Source organism: Artemia sp. Qi Xiang Cuo, chromosome 4 (assembly GCF_049724085.1).
Source record: "Artemia sp. Qi Xiang Cuo chromosome 4, ASM4972408v1, whole genome shotgun sequence".
Classification (NCBI taxonomy): domain Eukaryota; kingdom Metazoa; phylum Arthropoda; class Branchiopoda; order Anostraca; family Artemiidae; genus Artemia; species Artemia sp. Qi Xiang Cuo.
The window spans coordinates 19,904,740-19,911,757 of NC_142797.1; the positions used below are offsets into that span (position 1 = coordinate 19,904,740).

General features: G+C 34.4%; 1 non-coding gene across 1 annotated transcript; it reads left to right on the top strand.

Annotated features, from left to right (window-relative positions):
* The first annotated feature begins 6,031 nt into the window (after nt 1-6,031).
* On the top strand, nt 6,032-6,231 carry LOC148952863 (U2 spliceosomal RNA). Its single transcript, XR_016141739.1, has one exon. It is a non-coding gene; the product is annotated as a U2 spliceosomal RNA (small nuclear RNA).
* The last annotated feature ends 787 nt before the right edge of the window (nt 6,232-7,018 follow it).

Sequence of the window (7,018 nt, forward strand, 5' to 3'; positions counted from 1 at the left end):
CCATAAGTTATATTCTTTTTGCTACTTGATCCGTTTAGCGACCTTCTCTCCCTCCTAGCCAATCAACCACCTTTTGTTAAAAGTAGTTTCATTCCAGTCTTTCAAGGACTTGCAAAACTGGTCTAAATTAGGTCTTTAGATATCAAGGGTTCAAAATTCGTTTGATTCTTGGACAAAGAGTGTCAATACAAGATTTATGACTAGTTATGCAAAGAGAAGTTATTTCAAATTCAAGCTAATTTGAAATTTTCACTATATTTCTGATCTATGAAGCGAAAGGGAATTCCAAGCTTTAATAAAATTGAGTTACGAAATTTACACAAAGTAAGGCCTCCTTACAATATCCCCCACTTAAAATCTTATAATAGTTATTGTTTTAAAAGGAATAAAGAAAATGTAACACAAATTTATTAATATCTATCGTAATTCGATTTCTCCTCATAATAGTTCGAATTTTAATCCCTGAGACTGTTGGTCTCTATAACCTGTGTATAAATTTTTTAATTTTCTTAATTCAGTCCTAAAGACAGAAATCCTATTATATATATAAAGATTGTAAAAACGGTATACGTGATGTCCAATATGTTGTTACATCTTTCCTTTTCTTCCTGTAAGGAAACTCGCATTTGCCTTACTTCATCTAGGCCAATGGTTGAACTAAACCTATTCTAAAAGTAAATAAAAGTTAAATATTCAGTTTCGTCTTCCTAATGTAGTAGAACTTATGCAAAGTTCTCAGCCAGAATCTTTATGAGCTCATGCAGATATTTTTAATACGGGTTGTTTTTGTTCGTTGTTTCGCGGCATCCGAAATAAAACCCCTGCTATTGTGTTGCTAAGCAAAGATAAATCGTCTCTTTGATTACTTTAAGTTTAAAATTGAGCACAGCTTTAATAAAAAGAAGATATATTAATTGACCTCTACAAATAGCTAAATGCTATTTTCTTATTTGGGCCTTTTCAAACTTTATTCACAATTTTTTTTATTATAATTGAATACTCGAAAGAGTATTTAAAGGTACCAAAAGGTCTAGTAACAATGGAAGACTTGAAAAATCAAATACAAATACATTCTACGATGAAAGGAAAAAAATCTGTACCCGTTCTCTATTTTTTTAAAAATTACGAGTTATGAAAATTTCGAACCTTTCGAATATTCTGAATTCATCTCCTTTGTTGGAGACAGAAATCACAAATTATTACTATTTTAAGTTATTGTATGGCTGTATTATAAGAAGTCTCTTATATAATTTCTATAATTCTTATCCTTTATTTGACGGATATTTTAAATCCTATCGGCGGTGCCTTTTATATTCAGCAATATTCTGAATCCTATGGGCAATGCGTTTACTCTCATCTATGTTAATTGGATGGTGCTACTACTATATTTTTACCAATGTATATTTGTCACCATTTGCGCTAAGTTGCAATTTTCCTGTGGTATCACTTGACCGAATGTGAAAAGGTCATAAGGGAAAATATTATCCCTAAAGAGTGGGGTAACTAACGCTAACTTTAACTCTTCTCAAACAGAGTTCATAATTCTAAATGCCTCTTCAACCTGGCAGTACATATATACAAAGACACCATATTGTCTTAAATTATTTAAGGTTTTCACAGCTCCCCTCTTTCCCCCCCCCCCCCCCAAAAAAAGGACTTGAATGCAGGAAACGGATGACTCCATTAACTAGTTTTTTTTATAAAATGATCCTAAATTGACGTCTTTTTTTCAGAATCATCCAGTGTATACAATAAGCCATTCACGGGAACCAAACGGAGATTTCCTAACCTTTTCCTAAAAAATGGGATTTCCTTTCTTTCCTAAATTCGAAATTTTTGGTTCTGAGCTCTACCCAAAATGTCAAATTTTGGAAATATTTCGGTATCCTGTTTACTTTAGAAGCCATTTCTGCACTGTGCTAGCTTTCTTTGTCTCAATTGTTAGCCTGGGAGACTCTAATCCAGGTTCATGATCATGAATACTCTGTGAGTATATGCATATGCAGCCTTTGTGCGTTGGGATACAACCCTTTTTTCATATCCCTATGGATGCAAACCTTTTTGCTTCCTTAAGAGGTAAACGCAACTCTTTCTTGCATCCTTAAGAGGTAGACGCAACTCTTTCTTGCATCCTTAAGAGGTGGACACAACTCTTTCTTGCATCCTTAAGAGGTGGATGCAACCCATTTTTGTATCCTTGAGAGGTGTCCTCTCAACCTCCCTCTGAAGTAAATGACTCCGTGTCATGACATGTCCGTGACTTCTAGTCACTCTAGGTCTACTCCTAACGGTTAACCTATATCTACAAATCTACGGAGTCTGTGCTTGTGCCTTCCGTTGGTTCCCTAACCATCGCTAAAAGGCCAAAATGTTTTCGGCAAAAATTGCCCTAAAAATTTTCTTGGGGTTGATTTATAGGTGCCGGGGCTAAACAATATCTTGCTTTGTGTCCTGTTTCACCACAGCGGATACAGGTTGGAGGTTTTTCACATTCTGAATGTCTTTGTGGACCCCCGCAAGTCCAGCATTTTATGCGAGCATTTTTTCCTTTACTAAATTTATACCTGGAATAATTATCCCTAGTTGGTCCTGACATATCTTTCTTTCCACAGTTCAAACATTTCTTTGGGTTATTTTTATAATTTCCTATGTTTTGAAATTCTACTCTGGAGCTATCTCTTTGTCTCCTAAGTCAACCACTGTTGCTCCCAACGACATGTCTGAGAAGTCCCTATACATTAAATCAATCGATTCAAATCTCTTTGCCAGCGCTAATAATTCATCTTTGTCGTCTGTTGTTTTAGTTTGTTCGTGAACTTTCCTTCCAATTGAAGGGAGCATACCCCTTTTGAAAATACTAATAGTTATGTCATCTGCCCTTATACCAGGAGCAGTTTTTGCATACTTTAGAGCCTTTTTACTAATTCGGGAGTAAAATTGGTGTACCAATTCAGATGGTCTTTGTTTCTCGGAAAGCAGTTCTTGTAGTTTTTGTGCGGCTGGTTTTTCATGTAAAAAGGCTTCTTTTAAACTTTTTTCTAAATGGTCTAAATCCTTTATTTTAGGAATATCTAAGCTCGTTGCGAATCTTTGCATTTCTCCTCGAGTATAACAAAGAGCTTGATTTATCATAGCAATATCATTTTTTTTCTAAACTCCTTTGTATTAGTTTAAGGGTGGAAATCCATGAATGGATTTCATTTGGGTATGTCAGTAATGGGATGGGAGGCGCTTGCTCCACAAATAGGCTTTGAAGCCTACTTGTGACTGTGGCATCTCTATAATGCCCCTCTAGAGCGTTTATTCTAGACTGCGCGTCTTATAGTGCAATTTCTAAATCTTTGATTTTGTTTCTATTTGAACTCATGATTGTTCTATCCTTATAAAGTCTTAATGTGAGAAACGTTTTGAACCTTTAAATTGTTTTAAACTACTAAAATGAGTTAGCTTATAATTTGCATACGAATTAGCTCAATGTCTCGATTTAAATTAACCCTCAAGGCTAATAGTATGCTTACTCTGTTGAAGGTGATTTAACTACGACACTAGTGTTAAAAAGGATTTAAGCAAGCTACAGATGATACGGACACTAGAACTTGTAGCAAAGAGAAAGTAAAGGAGAAGAAAGAAATAATCTTAGGAAGATACAAGATAAAAGTCTGTCTGAGCTTCCCTTTAAGGTTAAAATTTTCTTTAATGAACACTTTTTCAAACTTTTCTGTCTTGGATAGGTTTGGAAAACTGATCACACACCTTCTTGTGAGGAACAGGACTAAATTTTACCGAATTTTATAAATTTAATTAATCCTCCCCCACTTAAACGAAAGTTGTACCGAACTGAGTACCGCTGCGACCACTTGTAAGGCTGCCCCTACTAGCAGGGCTAATAAATTTGGTAGCGTGATACAAACTGAGGTGTTGGGTAAGAAATCGGAACTCAGAATTCAGTGACAACTGATTTTATTTATAAAAGAAGCTAAAAAGAAAAATATTCTAATTCTATTTATGTTGACTATTTCCAAACCTATTCTAAGGTCTAATGATCTACTTGTTCAAGTCCACCAATATTTACCGAAAAGAAAAAGATTAAGTTAATCCTAAGCTAATGAATGTTTCTACTTAAATGGGTTACTCTGGAAAAGCTAGTCAAGGCTTGAGTTCTGGGTTATAAAAATCTTTTAGTTCAAGCTATTTTTGAGCTAAGCTAAGAATAACCGTACTGGCTTTTAATTCAAATTTCATTAACCCAAACCAAGAGATTCTTTTATTATTTCTTGAAAGGGTTGTGTATTCCTTTGACCTTTATTAAGCTTTAACTTTAGCAGGGAAACTTAATTGAAAATATCTGGACATAAAGGTTTAGAAATTCTTAAGCTGGTAATATTGTTCCCCTTTTTCACCTAACCTGCTTGTATAAACATTGAGGTCACCTTTGTATAAACATGCAGTACAGGGTTAACGAGATGAAAGAACGATTAAAAGGGAAACGGTGTTCCTCTTCGTATAAACGTCTGAAGATTGCACAAAGGGGGGGGGGGGTTAAGTAATCTTATTGTCCAATAATTCCAATTTTCGAATATAAAGTCTTTATAAAGTCAAGCTAAGTCTCAAAGAACTCTAGGCTGAAAAGGGGAAGCCCACAAGGCTCTACTAGCTTTCTCTTCTTGGTTAAGGTTTCTTTTCCTCCTTAAACCCTCAGTTATTCAAAGCTTAAATTTCTGGGAAGAAATTTACTTTGGCTTATTCTACTCTTAAAAAATGCTGGTTTGTCAAAATGTCCCAAGCCCTGTCTAGTTGTAAATATTAACGAGCCTATAAGTTCCAAAGTCATCAATTTCTCTTATATACGTATTTATAACCATTCCCGAGTGACAGAAAGTCTTTTTGATGATTTTCTTTATATTTTGACCTTTATCTTCAAAGTTTTATCCCCAAGGAGAATTCAAACAGACAGTGGTAGCTTTATCGTAATTACAAAGTAAAACACTTACATTTTGCTCCAAAAAGACTACCGTGTTTCCGAGGCAAAACTACCCCGATTTGTCTCTTATCCTTAAGTTATATTCTTTTTGCTACTTGACCCGTTTACCGACCTTCTCTCCCTCCTAGCCAAACAACCACCTTTTGTTAAAAGTAGTTTCTTTCCAGTCTTTCAAGGACTTGCAAAACTGGTCTAAATTAGGTCTTTACATATCACGGGTTCAAAGTTCGTTTGATTCTTGGACAAAGAGTGTCACTACAAGATTTATCTCTAGTTATGCAAAGAGAAGTTATTTCAAATTCAAGCTAATTTGAAATTGTCGCTATATTTCTGATCTATAAATAGAAAGGGAATTCCAAGCTTTAATAAAATTGAGTTACGGAATTTACACAAAATAAGGCCTCCTTACAAATGTAAAGAAAGTAGAGAAAGCATTAAAATATGAAGAAAGGAGCTGTGAAGTGCAGGCAATGTATAAAATGGCTGACGATTTTTGAAGATGCTGCTAGACGGCTTGTCCCTGTTAACGATAGGAACGGTGCCACAATTAGTGAAAGGGAAAAAGTTAAAGAGAGATGGGCGGAACATTTTGAGATTATGCTAAACCGATATAGAGTAGCAGGAAAAGATATAGAGGAAATTTAAACGGCTTGTGATACCTTGGATGTTGAGAAATAATTGTTTCGTGAGAAAAAATTAGTGACAGGACTAAAAGGATTAGAGGTTAGAAATACGTAACTGAAGATTGTGTATGATTTTTGAAAAAGGGGAAGTGCCTAGCGATTTTAGGAAAACCCTAATTAAACCACTGTACAATATTGATTAATAACACCATAATCGCAGGCTGTTATATTAAACGCATATCATTAGAAAAACAAACCATTGTATTTATTGGTTACCTGCCTGATTCCTTGAGGATCGTCTCTTACTACTCCAAAGAAGAGCCGTAGGCTTTTTCCTGTTTGTAACTATATAAAGGTGCACATGCTGAAAAAAAGGGATATGGTACCATTTTTTTTTGTCTTTGGTACATTTCATACAATTTGTGGTACATTTTGTTTTTAAGAATTGGCAACATTAATGTTATCTGTTCTTATCAGCTTAATTCCTGATATAGTCCTTGTATGGACCCCATAATATTAAAATGATTTTTAGAAACCCGAGGGATGTCGGGGCTTGGTCAGCTTTCCCCGCCCCCCACGTGTTGGCCTGGTATTACATATGCAGGCTGCTTAGAAAGCATTATGTTAAATACCTAACCTAACCAACTCTATATATTAAATATTTAATTAAAATATACTTGTATCTTAGTTTTTCTCAATGAGACTAAGCTAATTATATCCAAATACAGACAGAGAAACCGGCTTTTCTGATATCAAAAAGATCAAACTTTTTGAGTATTTTTGGGATATTTAATAAGTACCATTTTTAACAAGTACCATATTCATTTGATTTTACTTTTCCTTATAGATTCCAAACGAAAGTTGTAACGAAGGTTGAAACATATTGCTTCTTTAATATACTACCCTATTCTTTTCGGAGTTGAAAAGGTATCAACACAACCATTTTTTTGGAGTGGAATAAGTTCCTTTTAATTTTGACTTCATTATTCAGTTTAATTTCTGTTCGTATTTCATGTTATTTTATAGTTAATATCTCCTCACAATAGGTTTAAAATGTGCTCTTTACTCTTTTTTTTTTACTTTGAATCACTTGTTGTCCGTATAAACATAAGAATGAAATAATTTCTTTTATTTCATTGAGATAAAATGACAAAACACCAAAAACAATAAATAAATACGGATATGAGAAAAACAAAACAAGTTAATTGACGATATGGCCCCTCGACACATTTGAAAAAAATACAATAGTTCAATCATGAAAGCACGGTATGGAGGGCGCATGATGTCTGTGCCCCCTCAAAGTCTTAAGGCTTTTACAATTTACATACATTTAGAAACCCCTCTCCCAAAAAATCCGGCGTACGTGCCTAGGTTCGATTTTTAAGTCGATTAGTTGTAATGTTATATCCCAATT